Here is a 23,519-nt window from a genome sequence, read left to right as displayed (position 1 = left end):
TGAAAGACTATATTTAGTTCTTATTAGGTAAAGAAAATCAACAATCATATCGCTTTCAATGTAGTAGAAATTTTATGGCAACTGAGAACAAGTTATAGTGACTTCTCAAGTGAGCTGTGTTGGGGATTAGAAATATGTGCTAAATTTTCATAATCATTACCATCACACCTCTCTCACCCCCCACTTCTATATTTGCCAGCAACTGTTTATGAACTGTGCATGTAAATGTCTGCCATCTGCAAATGCATATGAAAACCTTTCCACGTTTCCAAGTCTGGAAAGAGCAAATGTCTCTTTCATGTGCCTTTAATGTTAACCAATTCAAATGGTTTTCTAAGCAACAGGTATTTAAATTATAGAAGATTCCAGTAGCAAGGCTATTTGATTCGTTCCTTGAGAGAGCCCCCACCCCCCAAAGTTGATGGACAAGAAAGCTCTGAGTACATAAACTGCAGAGTTTGGCATTGTATGATTAGGCTCTAACTTCAGCGCGTAAGGCGGAGTTAGCCTGGCAAACTCCCTGAAGGGTCCATAAAGTACAATATGAAGGGCTGGCTTCTGAGGACTGTACCACCCACTTGGCAGCTTCATGGCTTTAACTCTTTGATAGTCAGTGTTTCTCTAGACTCTTCATTATTCAGCTTAGTTATTCACAAGCATCCTTTTCTCCTTGGCCACTGGAGAGGTTTTTGGCTCGATGCTTTGTTTGACTGGTCAATGGCAAGAGAAATTTCTTAAAAATCTTTCATACATACATTTTTGCAGGCTTTTTTTTGTCTTTAGGCTTAACTGCTCCATTGCCTCCCCTGACTATCTGGTCAGTGAGAATATTTAAAGATAGAGGGGTTTGTTTTTTTTTTTTTTCCTCTTCTTTCTTTCTCTTCCCCAAGCTCCCAGGAAGTGAGAGTTTCATCTGGGTAATTTATACACACACATGATGCAACTCCACATTCTGAGGTAAAGCCATTGGCACAAGGGCACTAGGCTGAGGGCCAAATGGGTGCTGGAATTCAGCATAATCTCTGCCAGCCGAGCCTTGTGGCCATGGAGTGTCTGCTCAGGAAAGTTTTTGAATTCTCCCCAAAGTAACTTCCTAAATGCCCTGGTTCTAGAAAACAACCCATTTTTGTTTGGCATTTTTCTAATCCCTCTTTCTCCTGCCTAGGAACCAGGAGGTTGTGGGCATCTTCACCCTGATCTTTCTAAACAATCAGGAGCATACAGCATGCTCTATGAACCACGCTAAACCATACAACCCCTGCCTACTCAAGTCATCTGGACAATGACAGTCAGACTCACACTAGAGGATGTGTCATTTCATGATGTGGTGTCTTTTCAGAAGCTCTTCATGATCTGAGCTGCTTTGTTTGATTAGATTTGGGTGTAAGTTCCACGGAGGGTTGAGAATGAGATTCTGGCTGAACTATACCCTTGACACTGACCATTAAAACAGATACACACTGCGGTTAAGCTGCACTGAACATTTTAAAAACACTTTCTCATTCTCAAGTTCGGCAACATGTTCTATTAAAGCACAGCCATCTTGCTCACAAACATTACGGAGTGGCATCAGAATCCAAGAGGGAAAAGGTAGTGGAAGAAAAGAGGCATAATCACTAAATCTGGCTCTCTGTTTGCTTTTTAAGACCTTTTGTACCTCTGGTTAACAATGGAGATAAACGGACAATTCCTTGCCTGTGAATTGCAAAACTAAACATACGGACGGAATCAGGAAGACATCTGATCAAAGCTACAGATAATTCCCCTTCAAAGATATCTGGGCTTTCCATTTTCAAATGTTTTAATCATTTGCCCATATGCCTGTCTCTGCAATGCAGGCCCTCGGGGGAACAGATGTGTCCTATTGTTACAGGTAAAAGGCCCACATGTGGGAATCAGGCTATCAGTAACACTCCTCGCCAAAGCCCATCTGCTTCTGGTGCCCCACGTTGATATGCCACACATGGGAGGAACTGGAAATGAAACAAACTTCTGTGGCGGTAGAACTCAAAAGGGAGGATAGGAGACCCTGGCTGAGCTATGCAGCTTGCTAACCAATCCCTCTGCAACCAGCGAAGGACAGAGAATCTGCATGGCAATCCACGCTCCACCCTTCACCGAGCAGAATCCTGGGCCGACAGCTGCAGGTTCTCCAACTGGTGGCCCAGCACATGTGCTAACATCTTGGTGCCAATTTAAAAGAATAAGGGGCAACAAGAAAGAAAGGCCTCTTAATAGAGGCAGAAATGGTCTCCTGGGACAGTCAGCTGGGTACACAATTTGGAGCCAATGATCCCTTTGCACTGGGATGCCAGCTCTCTGGGGGCCTTGGATCTTTTAGCTTATAATCTTCTTTCATGATGTTACAACCTCACTCCCACCCCCAACTTAGAAAAAGAATATATGGACTTTGTCAGAGTGACTACCGTAGAATGTATAAAGTGCCAGAGGCAAAATACGGCAAAACACCCTTAATAATGGCACATTACCAGCTAAATGGCCACAGACAGATGGGAATAAAGTGATGCCTTTGGGAACTCATTGGCTGACTTTGCCAGTGACAGCTCATTTCATGATCTAAAGATAAAATACCATTCAGTGACCAAGTTAAGTTTAAAAATCCCTGTATGAAACAAATACTCTGATTGTATAATGTTTTCTGAGGTCTACCACCCTCTTTTTCATTGTGTGTACCCAAACAATGAATGAATGAAAGCTGATTTAGGAAAGCATATTAGCTCAAATGTTAGAGAAAAAAGTAAGCATCAAATTGAGAAAGTCTTTAATTGCATTTTTTGAGATTCCTTTTTGCAAGTGCTTTTCATTATATATTGTGTCCAAACTTTTCTACAACACCTAAATAAAGGGTGACAAAACTATGGAAGATTACTACTGAAGACAGGTGTGTTTTTCTCCTCCAGTGATTGTCAAAAGCATTTATCCAAACTCATTTACCCCTACTACCTTCTGCCTAAATTTGCTCCACTACAGAGAACTAAATTTTACTCTCACCTCACACTCCCTCAGCTATGAGAATCTGATCCATAATAGATCCATTATGGGAAAGTGTTTGTAGATAGTGTAAGACTCACCACTTATATACCAAGTTTAGGAATAAAGAGAGATGATTTGAATGCACTAAGCACCTTTCTTTATTCAGCCAGTATTTGTTACGTATCCAGAAGGCACTCTAGTGATGACCCACAGAAATAGGGGAGTCTCAAAACTTAACATTTTCTCGTACCAGTATCTTATAAAAAGTAAAATTAATTTTATTTTTTATTTTATCCAATAATCAAAAATAATTCAAGATATTATCGACATAAAAGATGAGACACTTTACATTCTTTTTTATTCCAAGTCTTCAAAATCTGGTTTGTATTCTATACCTTCAGTGTATCTCATTTTGCTATCCACATTTCAAGTACTCAGTGGCCCTGTAGAGCTAGTGGTTATCAACCACTTCAGTGCTTTCCTGTCTTACTTACTTGCTCTGTTCTCTCTGCCAGAGTGTTTTAATACTTCACCCATATATACATTTACTTATTTAACATGTATTAACCCTTGGTTTATGGCAACATGGCAGAATACATAGCTTGTAAACCTGCCTCTTCTAAACCCTAAGATAGGTTTGCTGAAACCAATATTCTTTGAAATGCATAGCTAGGATTATAGGAACAGAAGGAAAATTTCCAGAACCAAAAACTAGACAAGGATGGAAGTGGTGGTAAGTGAGCTGTCTATGGGTTGCTCCTAGGCATCTGAGAAGTCAGGCCTTCACATAACAAAAGTGAGGCTTGGCAGGTGATTGAGATAGGAGTTAGAGGTGAAATTTATCTCTAACAATGGGACCACAAAGTGGTATTCCTACAGTAAAACAGGAAAAAAAATCACCCTCAATTATAGAGGAAGACAACAAGAATGAAAAAAAAAATAACTCCTCTTAGAACTCATGTCTATGTGGCAATGAGAAAGAATGAAATCTGGCCATGTGTAGCAACGTGGATGGACCTTGAGGGTGTTATGCTGAGCGAAATAAGTCAGGCAGAGAAGGACAAATATCATCTGTTTGCATGTATAGGAGGATTAGGAGGAACTTAATGGAGGACCATGGGGGAGAAGATGGGGAGAAATGGTGGGGGAAAGGGAGAGAGGCAAACCATGAGAGACTCTTGAATCCTGAGAACAAACTGAGGACTCATGGGTGGGGGGGGGGGGGGGGGAGATGGGCATGGAGGAGGGCTTTTAGGGGATGAGCACTGGGTGTTATATGGAAACCAACTTGACAATAAACTGTTTGTAAAAAAAAAAAAAAAAAAAAAGAATTCATGTCTATGGATCTCTCCCCCTTAGGCTTGGGGTGGAAATTTAAAGTAATGTGTATGCAACTATAGTCTCCTGAGATTTGTTCATTTTAGCCACTCTGACCGGTGTGAGGTGGTAGATGCTGGCGAGGATGTGGAGAAACTGAACCCTCTTGCACTGTTTGTGGGAATGCAAACTGATGCAGCGACTCTGGAAGCAGCGTGGAGGTTCCTTAAAAAATTAACAATAGAACTCCCCTATGACCCAGCAATAGCACTGCTAGGAATTTACCCAAGGGATACAGGAGTGCTGATGCATAGGGGCACATGTACCCCAATGTTCATAGCAGCACTTTCAACAATAGCCAAATTATAGAAAGACCCTAAATGTCCACCAAATGACGAATGAATAAAGTAGATGCAGTTTATATATACAATGGAATATTACATGGCAATGAGAAAGAATGAAATCATGCCATTTGCAGCAATGTGGGTGGAACTAGAAGGTATTATGCTAAGTGAAATAAGTCAGTCAGAGAAAGACAGATACTATATGTTTTCACTCATATATGGATCTTGAGAAACTTAACAGAAGATCATGGGGGAGGGGAGGGGGAAAAAGTTACAGAGATGGAGGGAGGCAAACCATAAGAAATTCTTAAATACAAAGAACAAACTTAGGGTGAATGTGGGGTGGGGGGGAAGGGGAAAGTGGGTGATGGGCATTGAGGAGGGCACTTGTTGGGATGAGCACTGGGTGTTGTATGGAAGTCAATTTGACAATAAATTATATTAAACAAACTAATTAATGTGTATGTTCCAGTAACTGCCAGAAATACTACTGGGTGCTGAGCAGAAGCAAACACAAAACATCTCATGGCAAACATATCCCATCCCAGGGCACAACAAAACAAAGCAGTTAAGCTTACATTATATAAAAAACCCAATGAGAAAAGAGCACATTTGGGACAAGGGTTAGCAGAGAACACAAATGGCAGGATTAGACCCCCTCAGGAAATTCTGATAATAGAAATATCAAAGAGAACTTGTTGGATAAATATACTCAAAATATTAAAGTCATGAGAGGAGTCCGCAAAACCATGAGAGAAGAATAAATGTCATAAAAAAAAGAGCTGGAAGATTAAACTAAATAACCAAACTTGAAATGTACTTGGAGTGGTGAATACTGTTATTCAATTAAAGAAGAAAACCCACCCTTATAACTGGGTTAAATACTGACTTTGATCTATTTTGAAGAGAGGGCTAGTGAACTGGAAGATCTATAATTCCATAATTGGAGAAATTATTACTTAAGAATTAGGTTGGATGGATGGGCCTTGAGGGTGTTATGCTGAGCGAAATAAGTCAGGCAGAGAAGGACAAATATCATATGTTTGCACGTATAGGAGGATTAGGAGGAACTTAACTGAGGAACATGGGGGAGAAGAAGGGGGAAAATGGGGGAAAGGGAGAGAGGCAAACCATGAGAGACTCTTGAATGCTGACAAAAACTGAGGACTGATGGATGGGGGGGGGGGGGGGGATGGGCATGGAGGAGGGCACTTGTGGGGATGAGCACTGGGTGTTATATGGAAACCAATTTGACAATAAACTATTTGTAAAAAAATAAAAATAAAAAAAAGAATTAGGTTGGAATAAGAATATTTTTTAGGCAAAGACTTAGAGTTTACTGCTCAAAGACACTTGGTTTTAAAAACATACTAAAATAGATTGGTTAGGAAGAAAGAAACTGAGCCCAGAAGAAAGAAAAGAGATATGAGAATAGCAAATAAAGATATTGGTAAAAGTGGGCTTATATGTAAAGAAGCATCAGTTGTTTAAAAATAGAAATAATGACAATAGAATAATTTATTTGGAAGCCATAAGAAAAAGTAGACCTAAAAACAATAATAGAGAAGGGAGATGAATGGAGTTAAGTTTCTCCTAAAAATAAGATGCTTATTGGCTTTATACTTTAAATTGAAAAACAAAATTGTATATGAATTAAAGTTTTTTAAGGGTAAAATTAAAAATTGAAATACTTTTTAAAAAAATCTTTAAAACATGTAGAGAGGAAAGAGGGGATAAAGTAAATCCAATCACAACATTATGTATCAGGGCTGTACTAGACACTGGAGTTCCCAGAATGAAAAATCAAGGAAAAAAAATACTTAGCTGATGAATACGAAACCTAGGCAAACATTTATGATACACTGGGAAAAGACATAAAGTAAGAGTATGTAGGAAGAAATTATCTATTCTGCATAGAACAATCAGGGAAGAATGAACAAGGGTCCTAGAGCAGCCCTACTGAGCAACCCTAACAGAAACAGGAGACACATCAAGTGTGTCAACTGTCCCATGTGGCCAGTGGCCATCACACCAGCTGACGTGGGTCCAGACCAGAAGCTCCCAATGGAATGTTCTGTGTATCAGTGTGCTCACAGACATTTAGGTGGGGTGTACAATGTTTTCTGTGTTCAAATGAGTTTGGTAAATTCCAGGATGAACAAAATTCAAAGTCTAATAGGCTGCAAAGTTTCTCAGAGCCTTAACTATACATATAAATACACACATACACACACACTCTCACACACACTCACACACACACACACGAGAGGGAACACAGTATGCACTGTAATGTTTCACAAATATATTTGTTCACGTAGTGCTTTTTGTTTGCGGCACACCTGATAATGTCTCCCAGAGAAATCTGCTGTGGAATATCACAGATATGTGATATGTGAGAAACACTGGTTTCAGTCATATGGGAAACTCAAAGGAATTGGCAAGATGTAAAGTTGGAAACACAGGCAAATATCAGATTAGAATCTTTTATGTTAGGATCTTGAAATAATAAGCAACAGGAAGCTCTGAACACATTTGAGGAGGGAAGTTAGGAGTGATGCCTCTGAGTCACGAAAGTGGACACATAAAGCTAAAATGTGCAACTGGTGCCATTCCCTAGACTGGATTTGAGGTGGGGGGGGGTGTCCTTACAGTGACTTCACTAGGGATGTGGTCACATGGTTTCTCCTTGTTAAACACAGGCAGGGCTAACTTATTTCTTGTCAGCTGAAACACAATCAGCCCTGTGCAGTGGGCCTGACTGAGATGAGAGGAGGAAAAAAAAAATCCCCAAACTGCAATGAACCCAGGTCACAGAGAGGTTCTACCCAGTTCTGGAACCAGTTTAGCACTAAAGGAATTAGACTATGCTTGTGAGCCATAATAAATAACAATCTTCTCTGGAGTACATGACAGATAATTAGGATAGGACACTCTGTTATACAGACAACAACTTTTTCTGAAAAATGTATTTTTTGAATAAATCATACATTCACATTGTTCAAATTATACTTATGTGCACACACCTTCTTACACAATGAAAAGCCTCCATTTGGCTCTTCTGCCTAGCTTCCATCACCGATGTAGGAGAGACTGAGTAGCTGGTGTCTAAACCTGGTCCTTCTTTGTCTTGCCACACAGCGAGACTACATTTCCCAGCCTCCCTTGTAATTAGATGCACCATGGGATTAAGTCTTGGTCAGGGAAATATGTATCACTTCCCTGCCTGGCCCATAACCTCCTGCATTCCTCCTCCTCCTTTTCCCATCTGCTGGCTGAATGTCAACACCCATAGCAACCTTGGAAGCCGTGTAAGGAAAAAGGTGAGGCCTCTATCAACCTTGGAACCTGGGTGACAGAGAGAGAGCCCCCTCCTCCCTGCCCCCACTGTACAGACTATGTGAATATATTCCAATTGCTTTAGCCAGTCTCCCCTTCATGGGTTTGGATTAAACACTGATTAAACACTGATTTATAACCTTTCCTGTGCTAGCATTCTTAAAGATCATTAGTTAGTGAGCTTAGACTATTTTTTGTGCAATCTTGCTTGATCAAGATGTATATATAGTGCTGAGCAAATCTGACAGGAATTTAAAGCTAGAATGTAACAGATGATGCACTGCAAGCCTGAGAATACTCAGTTACTGAGAAACACACTGTTGAAATCTCACGTTGTGCACTGAGTACAGTGTTGGGATGAGCTGGAACCCAAAAACTGCTCTGTAGAATTAATCATATTACTGCGTAAAGCACCAGACAACTGCTCCATTCAAATATTACTGATGTCACATGAAAAAAAGGCTGATGGGTTCACATTTGGCATTCATTAAGCGGTAGTGGCTGGAATTAGTCAGAATCCTTGATGATTAATCTCTGATAGGCATGGCCACAAATGGTAGGCAGTCACTTAGCCAGATGTTCCTTATGGATCCTTCTAAAGAACTGGATCATGTCTCAGAAACCATTTGCTTAGTCATTTAACTGGAGTGTTTGCTTTCGCCAACAGCTTGGCAGTTTAAAAAAGAATGAAAGCCTGTTCTCCACTGGAAGATTTTGGAGTTTTGCCATAATCATTACATACAGTGCTCTTAGGAAATTCCAGCTTTATGGCTCTTTAGACAAGCAGAGTATGAGTTTTACTGTCAGTAGAGAGCATGAAAAAACAAAGTAATAAAAGAAAGCAGCAACGCAACACCCATGCTCTTTAATATCCTTCCTTAAAATTAAATATCGATTATAATTCTGTGATTTATTTTCAAACAAGAACTGTTGAGTGTTTGAGGCGCTGGACTTCAGTGTTGGTGTTGGGCTTATGATGAAAAGGATGTACTCTCCAATTTAAAACACTGTAAAATTTCCAAAGGTAGTCTTGACACTTCACTTTATTTCATATGCTTTCCAATAATGAAATTTCAAATTAAAAAAAAAAAAACTTGTCAGTTAAGCTCATATCCTAAACATCCAATTATTTATTGGGCTTTCTTTGATATAATGACATTAATTTAGGAAAGATTCAACATTATCAATAAAAAATAACATTAATATTCACCCAAACCAACATCACTTATTAAGAGGTGCCATCATCATTACTGATTACTTGCTTTCTCGGTGGGTACTTAGGAAGCATTTGATTCTAAGAATGGATGCCCTAGATATTTTCACAGCTATTCTTACAGTCACGCAAGAGCTAGCTGCATTTTAATGGAGAAAATGACTATAAATAACTTGTGAACACATTGATATTCCCTGAGACGAAAGGTTCTGCAGAAACCATAGATTTCCTTAAACCACTTATTTCCTTAAAAAGAAAGGCAAACATTTTCCCTGCATTCTATCCTGGTTACTTGGTATGTCATTTCCTTGAAGATTTATAGAAACGGGCTCCATCCCGTGCAATTCCAAGTTAACCTTGAGATTACCCCTACCGGTATAGTTTCATGTTTTCCTAGGTACGGCAGAAGAGGCTACACAAAAGAAACTAGACATCCTACTTCATAAACTCAGAACCAGGCAGACATGGCAAAAACAGTCTCTCTGCACCTGCCCTTTCAACCCTTGTTCAGTTTACGGAGAACTTAAATCAGAGTACTCATTAATAATTTACACACTAGTATAGTCACAACAAGGAATATGCTACATTTTTTTAAATTAAAGATTTAGTATATAGAAAAGTATCAAAATATTGCCTTTACTATTTCTAGTGGTTTTATGGAAGTTGGATAACCTTAACACAGAACTGGGCCTCATGGCTAGTATCTGGGTAGGAGAAATTCCTGGTTATATATCAGCAGACGAGACAAAGAGAATTCCTGCACAAATTATGGCATCAAATGTTAAATTAAAGCCAGTGCTATCGATCAAAAGAGTAAAAGGGCAAACTATAGGAGTGGGAGAAAATCATGTATCTGCAAATCATGTATCTGATAAGGAGTTAGTATCCAGAATACAGAACTACAACTCAATAACAAAAATCCCAAATAACTCAATTAAAAAATGGACACAGAACCTGAGTTAACAGTTCTCCAAAGATGATACAGAAATGGCCAACAAGCATGATAAATAGATGCTCAACATCACAATGATCATTAGAGAAATGCAAATCCAAACCATAACATGTGATCATCTCATATCCTCTAGGATGACGACTATAAAAAGAAAGAAAGATTAAAACAGAAAATAACAAGTGCTGGTGAGGAGGTGGAGAAGATGGATATGTAAAATGGTATCTTTGATTTGGAAAACAGAGTGGCAGATTCTCAAAAAACTAAAATAGAATTACCATAGGATCCAATAACCCCACTTCTGGGTATACACCCAAAAGAACTGAAAGCAAGATCTCCAAGTATTTGCATGCCATGTTCCTAGCAGTATTATTCACAATGGCCAAGAGGTGGACGCAATCCATCCACAAGGAATAGATGAATGTGATACACACATAACAGAATACTATTCAACCTTAAAGAGGAAGGAAATCCTTCATGTGCTACAACATGGATGAATCTTGAGGACATTACACTATGTGAAATGAGCTAGTCCCAAAAACACAAATGCTGTATAATTCTACTTATATAAGGCATGTAAAGTACTCAAATTCATAGGAGCAGAAGGGAGACTGGTGGCTGCAAAGAACCAGGAGAGGGGATGGAAGAATGGAGACTTACTGTGTAAGGGCTCCAGAGTTTCAGGGCTCCTGGGTGGCTCAGTTGGCTGGGTATCCAACTCTTGGTTTTGGCTCAGGTGATGACCTCACAGTTCATGACTTTGAGCCCCTTATCAGGCTCCCCTCTGACAGTACAGAGCCTGCTTAGGATTCTCTTTCCCTCCCTCTTTCCCTGCCCCTCCTCCATATGGGGATTCTCTTTCTGTCCCTCTCTGTCTCAAAATAAATAAACTTAAAAAAAGGGGAGGGGGGGAACGGAATTTCAGTTTTGCAAGATGAGAATGTTCTAGAGATCTGTGCATAACAACATAAATATATTAACTGCTATTCAATTGTACACTTAAAAATGATGTAGTAAATTGCATGTTATTTACCACAATTAAAAACTTAAAAGAAATTATAAAAACAAAACACAGCCCTTGAAACCACAGTGCTGAAAATTCCATTAGAATCCCATGCTTCCCCCAAAGGCAGTGCTGACTGCTTTTCAGCTGACCAAAGCTACTTTCAGGTAATCAAAGTGCCTTTTACTTTCACCAACTCTCCGCAATTTAACCTAAAAAGCCACAGCTCCAACATGTTTTGAAACTCTGAAGTTGTGAGGCACTCTTCCTTCCAAAGCTGAGTGAATAATAAACACACATAACTGAAATTAGCTAAGAGAGTACCATTTAAAAGTTCTCATTAAAAAAAAAAGTAGATAGGAAGAATCTTCACAATGTATATGTCTAATCAAATCACCACAATTTTACACTTTAAATTCTCACAATTTTATATGTTAATTAAACCTCAATAACCTGAACTTTTTTATTTTTAAAAATTTTTAAAGTTTATTTATTTTGAGAGAGAGCAGGGGAGGGGCAGAGAGAGAGGGGGTGAGAGAGAATCCCAAGCAGGCTCTGCAGCGTCAGCACAGAGCTTGACACAGGGCTTGAACTCACAAGCCTTGAGATCATGACATGAGCTGACACCAAGAGTCAGACACTTAACTGACTGAGCCACCTAGGTGCCCCAAAATAGAACTTTTCTAAAGAAGGATGTGACTGAAATATTTACTTCAAATCAAATGTTCCCACTGGTTGTGGAGAATGGAGAAGCTGGCCCTTGCCCCTCCGTTCGCGGTCCTCTGGGTGTGACCAACAACGCAAAGGCTCCAAATCAGTGCGAGCTTCTTTCTGCTGCTACTGCACAGTCTACACTATAGAGTCCTCACTACAGTTTCCTCTAAGAAGAATGTCGTGGAATGCTTAGTAGATAAACGAAGAGGACACAACAGAAGTTAATTATACATTTAATATCTATGGGTGAACATGCATGTTATTCCTAAGTGCCAAGGGCTAAAATAATTCTAAATCCCGTAAAATAGCACTATTATCTCAGGTTATAGAACACAGTGTAACAAGGCAGTGACGCTCATTAATTACTCAAGATTATGTCCCTGCACTGATTGAGCTCCTTCATACGAGTGTGAGTCTAAATATACATGATACTCACCATGAAGCATATATGGCACTAGGTAGTATGCATTGAACCTTCAGAGGTGAAAAAGATAAATATTAGTATAAAGAAAAAATATAAATTTACATATGAATACAAAATTAAAACTTAAGTATAATAAAATATAAATAAATATTAAAACAATGAAAACAAGGGCACCTGGGTGGCTCAATTGGTTAAGCATCTGACTCTTGGCTTCAGCTCAGGTAATGATATCACAGTTAGTGAGATTGAGTCCCATGTCTGGCTCTGTGCTGACAGCTCGGGGCATGCTTGGGATTCTCTCTCCCTCTCTTCCCCTTTCCCTGCTCATGCATACTCTCTCTCTCAAAATAAATAAATTGAAAAAAAACAATGAGAGACGCCTGGGTGGTTCAGTCAGTTAAGCATCCGACTTCCGGCTCAGGTCATGATCTCACAGTTTGTGAGTGTGAGACCCACGTTGGGCTCGTGCTGACAGCTCAGAGCCTGGAGCCTGCTTCGGATTCTGTGACTCCCTCTCTCTCTCCCCTCCCCTACTCATGCTCTGTCTCTCTCAAAAAATAAATAAATGTTATAAAAAATTTTTTTAAATAATGAAAACAATGTATTTGATCTGTACTATGGAAAGAATTTAAAAGGTATTTTTTAATGGTGTCACTTAATTTAACAAACATTCTTCTGTGTCTGTTACATACTAAACATTGTACGAACCACTGGGGTAGGCCAGGGGCAGAAGGAAAGCTAAATAGCACAATTCAGTATGTCAGCGGTAGGAAGAGCTTCATCTGTGGGTCATGTGTAATGATGTCTTAAAAGGTATAGAAAGAATGAGAATTGAGAGACAGGTCAAAAGCCAAGACAGCATTTAGGACTAAGAGAGTATCATAAAGCTATAAAAGTATATAAAGTGAAGTATATTTGGAAAACATGAAAGATCTATTGCAAAAGCATGAGGAATTAGAATGAATACAGTATCCCTTTCCACTCTAGCAATATTTTATTTTAAATTTTGCATGAGGGGCTGAGGTTATCTTCTACACTGCTGTGCTTTATAGGTTTCTGGCATATGATATGTAACTAAAAAGATCTGCTGAATGAATCAACAAAAAATGCAGCCAGAAACACTGTTGTAGGGTTAGATTATGACTGCCCTTGACTACCAGGCATTTTTTTAAGTAATATAAAACACATAACTTAAAATTTACTATCTTAACCATTTCTAAGTATACAGTTCAGTAGTGTTAAGTACATTCATATTGCTGTGTGGCTTCTCTAGAACTGTTTCATTCTACAAAACTGAAAGTCTACCCCCCTTTGAACAACTCAGTATTCGGATTTTGTTTTCTGGGCAATCATGTAGTACTGAAACTTTCTGAGAAAACCCCCTCATTCTGGGAAGTAGCCTGTCAGTAATGCTAGACAATCAGCAGGTTACATGAAGGGAAAGCTGTCAGGGAGTTAGTGAATCTCTGGTGTGCATTGGCCACATTTTATATTTCTGTTTTTGTTTTGTTTTTAGAGAAATAGAGACTGTGAGCAGTCAAGGGTGGTGGTTGGGGGGGGGGGCAAAGGGAGAGATGGAAAATCTTAGAGTCAGATGCTTAACCAACTGAGTCACCAGGTGCCTCTATTTCTGTTCTTCTTCTTTTTAATGCTGATTCATTTTTTGAGAGGGAGAGGAGAGAGAGACAGAACATGAGTGAGGGAGAGGCTGAGAGGGAGACATAGCACAGAATCTGAAGCAATCTCCAGGCTCTGTGCTGACAGCTCAGATCCTGACCTGGGGCTCCAACCAATGAACCGTGAGATCATGCATGACCTGAGCTGAAGTCAGATGCTTAAACTACTTAGCCACCCAGACACCCCCCCTCACCATTTCTGTTCTTTTAAGGAAAATCCCAATTGCAACATATTTGTTGGAATTAATATGTATATTTATTTTCAAAATATTGATAATGTTTGCTCATAAGACATTTTTAAAAAACTATTTAAAACATTACTCTAATACCAAACAGCACAGCTCAAGATAGATTACAATTAAGAATATGTTTGGGGCGCCTGGGTAGCTCAGTTGGTTAAATGTCGGACTTCATTTCAGCTCAGGTCATGATCTCATGGTTCATGGGATCGAGCCCCAGGTTCAGCTCTATGCTGACAGTGTGAAGCCAGCTTGGGATTCTCTCCGTCCCTCTCTCTCTGCCCCTCCCCAGCTCATGCACATTCTCTCTCCCTCTCTCTCTCTTAAAACTAAAACTAGGGGCACCTGGGTGGCTCAGTCGGCCACACGTTCGACTTTGGCTCAGATATGATCTCACAATTTGTGGGTTCAAGCCCCACGTCGGGCTCTTTGCTGACAGCTCAGAGCCTGGAGCCTGCTCCGGATTCTGTGTCTCCCCCTCTCTCTGCCCCTCCCCTGTTCATACTCTGTCTCTCAAAAATAAATAAATGTTTAAACAATTTTTAAAAACCTAAAACTAAAAAAGAGTATGTTTATCTTACCTAAAGGGCATTAGCTCTCACGTGCTGCCAGTCACGCATTGCTGGTTTGAGGATTTCCTACAGTCACTCTGCTCTGTACCCGTGAGTCCCACACTGTCACCCTTCCATGCTTCTGGCCTTTACCCAGTATTTAGCAGCGGTTCATAGCCTTTCATTTATTTCTTGCATTCTATTGTTTAACAGGACATGATAAGAAACACATATAGTGGTGCGTTGTAGACAATTATAGACTGGTTGGCTGTCCTTATTTATTCTAATGGATTCAGCATTCTATTTCTTTAAAAAATGTGATCTTAAGGTTTTTTTGTTGTTTTTGTTTCTAAGTAAGTAAGATCACTTTTGCTTATTGTCCTTCTAATAAACCACCCCTTAGCTTTTTAGAAAGCATAAAATGTAGTGTGCATAAATTTACTGGGTGCCACTCAAAGAGCCAGTATTAACTACTCTAAGTTAATACAGCATCATTTAAAAGACTGTAAGAAACCAATGAATAATGTGTATGGGAAAAACTTTAATGAGAGGGCAAGCTAATAACAAGAGAAATTGATTTCATTAAGAGAATTTGGAAGAAAGCAAAAAAAACCCCAAGAATATAATCTGATGAGAACATTAGACATGCATTTTCTTCCAAAGGAAAGGAAATAGTTCAAGAAGTTTTGGAATTTCCAAATTACTTTGAAGGCATTTTAGTCCCAGTTTCCCAATAAAATAATATAATTTATTTTCTTTTTTCATCATGTAAACAGAAGCCTGAACCATTTTTGCAATAAACTGTTGGATCAAAAAAAGCATTTTTCCCAAGATAGAAAGTTGAGGAGCTCAATGCCAAGTACTAAATTATTTCCAGCTGTAAGAGTTGATTTTATTTTTCCTGAGAAACCTGATATTAGCCAAATTCAATGGCATTTGTATGATATTTAAGAAAAGACAATCAGTGCAAGATTATCACTATAAATCAGTTAGTAGGCACCATGTACACTTATAGAATTAGCCACAGTCATAAAAAAATTTAAGTTCCCACTGAGACGTATCTATGTGAGAGGAATTTACATATTAAAACAGCCAACAAGCAATCATATATACTGACATCCTGAAATATAATTATTTACTCATTACGCTAAAGTATTTACAGTTCACAGAATTGAAATTATATAAAAATTATTATAACACATTCAGAGAAGGGAGACTGTGTTTTGTACCCATATCCTGAGAAATCTGGGACATGAGGCTAGTCCCCACAGTGCTCCAGGTGAAAATGCTTAACTGATTTTAACACCCCGGAATAAAAACTTCCAAATAGAGAAGAGAGACTTTCCTCAACTTCTGAATATTGCTGGAAACAGCTGGGTTACATGTCATATATACATATCTACATATGTACATATATATGTAGATATATATGTAGATACATATATGTATATATATGTAGATATATATGTAGATACATATATATACATAAACACACACACACACACACACACACACATATATACACATATATATATGTACACCCATTCTCTCTCTCTCTCTCTCTGGGATACTCCTCAGAACATGACCTTCAGTGGTACCACTTAACTATCTTCCACCTTGTCCAGAGGACTTCATCTAAGAAATAAGGCTAAAAAACTAACAGCGCTGGCAGCTTCTTTTGGTGCTAAGGTCTGAGTTTTTGTGTGTCCTCCAAATTCACCCATGGGAATACAAAGGACCAATGTGATGGAATTAGGAGGTGGAATCTTTGGGAGGGGATTAGGTCATGAGGGTAGAGTGCTCATAAATGGGACTAGCACTCTTATAAGAGAGACCCCATAGAGCTCTCTAGCTACCTCTACCAAGTGAGGATACAAGGACTCGTCTGCAACCCAGAAGAGGCCCCATGCCCTGCTGACTCCCTGATCTTCAACTTCCAGCTTCCAGAGCTATGGGAACTAAATTTCCATTGTTCATAAGTTATCCAGTCTGTGACATTTTGTTACAGCAGCCAAATGTCAAACACATTGATATTTGGGAACCTGATACTACTTAAAAAATATCTCTTTCACATTTAGATGGTAATGAAGAGTAGAGAAATGACTTGGACCAGCAGGAGATAGCAAGAGGCAACTGGAGATGCAGTGACATTGGTCACAGAGCAGAGATAATTACCACGAGTGGAGGTCTCTACTCACTACAGGTTGAGGACTTCAAATGAGCCCCACCCCCCCAACACCAGAGGAGGGAGGACATGACCAGAAGCAAGACACAGGCAACCACCCCACCCAAGGCAGCCAGGCCCTTGGGAGCAGGTGACTTAAAGGTCTAATGTGGATGACAGATTTGGAGTTCAGGAGGTTGAGGCCCCCCATAATTGGTACCCAAGCATACCCATGACACTCTCTACCCTTGGGAAGGATGCAAAAGCCCAAGCTGTGTCTGTGTGGCAGGTGGGGGATAAAGTGTAGAAGTAATATTTTCACAAAACAAAGTGGAATCCCTTGGGGAAAAAAAATCACTGCACTTCTGCTTGTGTTTGGGAGCAGGTACTGGAGGAAGACAGAGGAACCTTAAGAATCTCTTTAGTGAAAGGCAGGTGAAATCCAAACATGAAAACAGAACATTCTAGACACTGATATAGCACAAGAGATAATTTGAGACCAGTTTAACTGATTAAAGTTAGTGGGCAATTTGCTTTAGCAGGGGAGAGAGTCAGAGGGGAGGAGGAGAAAAAGGGTGGGGGAGGGGCGAGGCAGAGTGTACAGAGAATACACAGATTCATGTAAATAAGATGTACTTATTTATGTAATAAAGATATACTTATCTCTGTTACTTATCATGTAAATAAGATATACATATACTTCTCAAAGTACAGCAACAGTGTACTGTCAAATGAATGTACTGTGAATAAACTGTAGTTCCAAATATCTCCAGAGATGGAAATAATAATAGGCTTCTAATTTTCGCTTTATGCATAATTTTATGGGTCAAGATAAAACAAATGCAATATAAATATTTGCTTAAAAAGTAGAATGACCATAGAATTTATTGTCCAAATCAAGGTAATTCTGAAAGTAAATGGGGAAGCTATTAATAATTATATGAGAACAATAGGTATATATATACTGGGACAGTCCTAGGCACACTGGGGAGTCTGCCTCAGGGCAGACCTCCTGAGTGTTAAATAATACTTTTATCAGTGGTCTACCATCTAAGAACAGCAATCCCTGGGGATGGGGCGGGCACAGAGGTACTGAAAATACAGAAATCTTAAGTGCCCAAGAAGGACTGCCCGAAGATAGACACATATTATACACATTTATATATTTAGAATTTCAAATGTCTTCAGAACAGAGTGTTTCACAAAATTCAACTACTTTTCAATATCACGAAGTTCATGGTAAATTTTTATCGTTATGCGTTTTCTCAATCAGTAAGTCCTAAAAATACTATCCACCTTATGTGCCTGAGAAAGCTTTTAACTTTTGAAAGTGTTGGCAGTTACTTTTTGGTCACTGTTATCCAAAGTGTTTACCAAACTGTTTAGTAAGTGTTGACTATTACTATAAACAATCATTTAAAAAAATTAATTGAGCACTTACTATGTAGCACTAAGCCAACAGCTATAAATCTAAATGTGGTTGCTATTGCAAAGAGGCTCAAGGCTCACTTAGGAGACAGATACTCAAACAAATAATTATAACCTACTGTGAAAAGTGTTGTAATATAGGCACAAGCAAGGGCTACCTTACTAAAGTCTTATCTAAACAGGTAAATCACAACATATCATGGGAAAGGCCACACTGATTGCTATATAAACAAAGCACTCTGAAGTCATGGACAGTGGAATGATCAACTGTGGAAAAGTAGGAAAAAAAGATAAAAAGGCATGAGGGTGAAGAGGTCACTTTACGACAAGGGGCAAACCAAAGTACATCAGGCAAACACAAGACACCACAGGAACTACATGCAGAAATAATATCCTCACTTAAACCTAAATTATGAGAAAATTCTTCTCACCTTAATACAGAGCTGTACCTGGCTAAAAGTTCCTAGCTGTCAAGACTCTCTCTAATTTGATCAGGACCAGAATTTTTCAAATATATTTCTTATGGGCCATTTTAGCTAAAAAAAAACATTCCATGGATTACTTTGCTGGCCGCTGGGAAGAAAATGTAAGAAAGAAAAAGGACCTCCCCTCCCACCACGCCCAGAAATTAACCTAGATTATACTACTAGTTTTGATGAGATGCCAATATGACTTTGCTCTGAAAGAAATATAAGGTAAGAAAATATAAAAGAAATGAATAAAGTTTTCAGAGGTACATTTTTATATAAATGAATACTATAATACATGGGATTAAGCCTTGAACCATCAGCAAAGCCACAAAAACTACATCTAAAGAACCAGTTAGCAAAGGAACCATCTTCTTATTAGAGAATGAGAAAACATAAGATCTAACTTATTTTCAAAGAATGCTTTATGAAACTGTATCTTGAAAACTAAAGAATTAAAATTATAGGTCTCAATGGGGTCAACTGGAAAGACTGCTACTTTCTCTACGAAAAGTTAATGATCCAAGAATATGGAACCATCAATAAAAATGAAGTATGCTTTTATTGGACATGTTCTTACAAGTGACATTTGCAGCTCACCTGCCTACAACAAAGTGGGGGGAGGGGATGGAAAGCAATAAAACCCAACGTCTAGTCACTCAGAGAAACTCTATTTACCTAATGTGTTGAAGGAAACATTTTGCATTTGGAGGCTCTCAGTCTTAAGACTGCATAAAATAGGAGCCTCATTTTATCTAAAGAATTAGATTGCTCAAGACAAAATTTAAAATCAACAAGATTACACAAAGGGCAAGTCAACCCCTCCAGGTCTCTTTACTTTGCCATTAAACACCTCTGACATTATTAGGAAGGAACTAACTATTCCAAAGTTCTGAGACAGTTAAAATATCGGGTACTTTCTAAAATTTAACTGGTTTAATTCGAGTTTGTTCTTTCCTTGAGGCTCTATGTGAAATGAGATGAGTCTGAGAAATGCAATTTGGCTTCATTACTGCATACAGAATTTTTCACTATATCCTAAAGAAGACAAATACTAAAACTGCTAGGAAAACAAAAGATACTAGCAATTACCACCAGTGCCAAACAGAAAAATAAATACTATCATATATAAATTGAACACTAAAAATTAGAGATAACTGGCAATTTCTACTGGAGGTAGGAGTCTTATCTCCTACATAGATTTTCTACTTCATTTTCTGATATTCATATATTCATTCTCCTTCTCACCCCAGCCCCTCCATGCTGAGGGTGGTAGTGATGGTGTTTGTCCTTTCTTCCTCATATTCACACCAAATGCACACATATAAAGCACCTGTGGGGGAATTTTTTAAGTTCTTGAACCTTATCTTCAGCCAGTCCTTTCCAGGTAAACCAAGTAAAGAATTAAGTACTTCAGGGAAAATTTGGTGGAGCTGTGTGACAATCTTTGTTTACATTTAAAAAAAAATTTCAATGATTAAGTCATTTGAGGGAAATGCTTTGACTTCTTTTTTATCAGAAAATATAATCTGAGTATCAAATACATAGAAATACATAGAAAAATATGCAAATATAATTTCTTTGTGGGTGTAAGTCCACAAATAAATAACATTTATTATTTGTTATATAATAATAACAAATTATTATATAACATATATAGACCCATTTGGAATGGAAAACTGGAGATCTTCCCAAAAGACAGATAATTGGTAAAGAGGAGGATGCAAGTTTGAAGTCATACAAAACATGGCGTGTTTGTGGAGAGGACAGGCCATGCCGAGAATTGACCTCTGAGTTTCTCTGACAAAGGCAAGGCACCAGTCTGTCACAGCAAAGAGTTTCTGGAAGGTGTTTACCTATCAGTATAGCAATGGGTCACTGTTTCATTATGCCAAAATAAAACATTTACTCCTACAAAATGGCCGAGCAAAAACATCTGTTTCGAAACACTCAGTAATAAAAGGGCCAATTCTAGGCCATGCCCTGTCAAGTTCACATGATGCATGAATTTTAACATCTTTTCTAGAGAAGTTCTATGTAGGAAGACTAAAAATACAGAAATACTTTCTTCTTATAAATATGTTCTTGGCCTCCGAATCAGGTTAGGATTTTATTTTCTTGAATTGTGAACCAGACTAGTCATGGGTATACATGCAGAATTAAGTCATTTTAGGAAGGAGGAAAAGTAGGAGGCTGGAACCCAATTTGATGGGGAAAGGAACCCAATTTGACAGGGATGGCTGAACAGGTGAGCAATTAGACGGCTCAGTTACTAGTCAGTTTCTGAATCCACAGAATTCAGTGGTTTCTTCTACAAGTGTAAGTATATGCAGACATAAAAATAATCCTCAGGATTCATGGACCACAACTTGATTTCGGATTCCAAAATAATCTCCCTACCCTCAAATCACACTCAACAGTGTTAAGATTATCTGGGAGGATCAGAGAGGATCCACAGCAACAAACACTTATGAAGCCCTCAGGTGTTTATATTGTCTCCTCTAACACTCAGAACATCCTCACACTGTAAGCAGCAAAGTTGAAGTGAATGTATCCTATTGAAATCTATCAAGATTTTCTTCTTTTCTTTATGTAAATTAAATGTACATATGCAAATTAAGCCTATATATTTTTAAAGGATGCGTGCATATTTAAGGTGATATCAAACACATTAGAGAGGATGTCTTTTGGAAGGGGTAAGGAGTATATATACATATGTTAGCAAAATGCCCCTTTTAATTTTAAAAATATTTTAATAAAATCATATTCTTCCAGCTACATGTATAATCACAATCTTTACCACTTTCCAACCCATAAGCAGAACTGAGTTTAGTGCACCTCCTGGCAATAAATTCTATACGTGAGCCCTGACCAAAAAAGCTCAAAATGTTGTTAGAGAACTCTGAATCTACACCCAAATCTTGGTTATGGAGAAGAAATTGACCAGTCATGTAACTTAATCATTAACATAGGACAAATGGATAAATGAAATTTCAGTGTCCATTCTCATACTCTTAATCTCCTATGCTAAATATTTACATAATAGGATTATTTGATCATTGAAAGCTATAAAGAAAAAAATCTTGTCTTGAACTGGAAAGTACTGTTTAGGTATACAGATGTAGAGGATAAAAGAATCTTAAAGCCATCTAGGCTCAGATAAGAAGCTTCCCTCAACTAATAAAAATTCAGCATATCTAAAAACTAACATTATTTTTCTCATTTTTAATCTTATTTCAAAAAGCATACAAGTGGGGGAGGGACAGAGGAAGTGAAAGAGAGAATCCCAAGCAAATTCCATGCTCAGCAAAGAGCCTGACATGGGGCTCGATCCCACAATCCTGGGATCATGACCCGAGGCAAAATCAAGTCAGGAAGGAACTCAAGCAAATAAGCCAACCACCAAGGCGTCCTTAAAAACTAATATTTAAAAGCTAATCCTCACACGTTGGGGATATTTTTAAATAAAAGCAAGTCATGAATTGCTGAAGCAGAGAAAGTACGTGCGCGCGCACACACATACACACACACACACACACACAGTGCTCACAGGAGCCTAGGATGGTCTGAACCAGACTGCAAAACTTGAAAAAAACACTGTCCACCTTACTGGAGCATCTGGTTATATTTGTTTTGGTTTGGGAATGGGGGCAACCCGATAATATATCTATTTATAGCTATTGTTTATGAAACATGTACCATGTACCTGGGCACTGAATAAGTATTTTACAAGCACGATCTCTTAATTGTCATAGTAAACCTTTTGAAGTACAGCCCAGTAGAATGTCCAATTCATAGATAAGAAAACTGGCAGTTTTGAAAGGTTAAGAGACTTATACAAAGGCATTGGCTAAAAATTGTTACTTCCAGGAAAGCAAGCCATGTTCTAAATAATTAAGCTCCACTGAAATTTCTCAAATCAATGGAGTACAATATACAACAATTTTAAATCAAAACTGGAGACTTCACACAAACATCTTGTTAAATAAAGGGTCACATCAGCTCTTCACTCTAACCTGTACACATGCATGTAAGAGAAATTTGAGGATCACTACGAGAATCATTCTCTTGAATAAAACACACCCTAAGTTAAACTCAGTGAATACTTATTAAGGTCCTACTCCATTGAAAGCACTCTGCTTTGTGTCTGATTCTTGATTTGGGGTCAGGTCATGATCTCATAGTTCCAGAGTGCAAGCCTTGTGTCAGGCTCTGCACTATATCTGCTTGAAATTCTCTCTCTTTCTCTCAACCCCTACCCACCTCATGCTCTCTCTCTCTCAAAATAAATAAGCTTAAAAATTTTTTTAAAGCACTCTGCTTTGGATTCTGGGTTCTAAATTTCTGTAAGTCATATACTGGACTTCAAGCAATTATGCTAATGTAGTAACCTACAAAGTTTAAACACCCATTTACAAACACATCCTTATCAAGTATTATAGTCACTTTTAGATAAATAATCCTAATGACAGGTTCTTCTCATCTTTAAGTATAAATATATTTGCAATTTTTTTATATAAAATTGAAATTCAAACAGCATATTTCTTCATCAAGGTCTGTCTCCACACGAAAGACTGAATTGAAATAAATTCCAAATATAAAGGAAAAATGACTTCATAGGAAAGCCAAAGGATCTAATTACACAGAGGGAAATATAGGAGATGTATAGACATGGGAACATTTAAAATTTACAGAAATTC

The sequence above is a fragment of the Hyaena hyaena genome, unplaced genomic scaffold, assembly GCF_003009895.1.
Source record: "Hyaena hyaena isolate Hyena2069 unplaced genomic scaffold, ASM300989v1 scaffold_333, whole genome shotgun sequence".
Classification (NCBI taxonomy): domain Eukaryota; kingdom Metazoa; phylum Chordata; class Mammalia; order Carnivora; family Hyaenidae; genus Hyaena; species Hyaena hyaena.
This window is presented reverse-complemented; position numbering follows the sequence as displayed.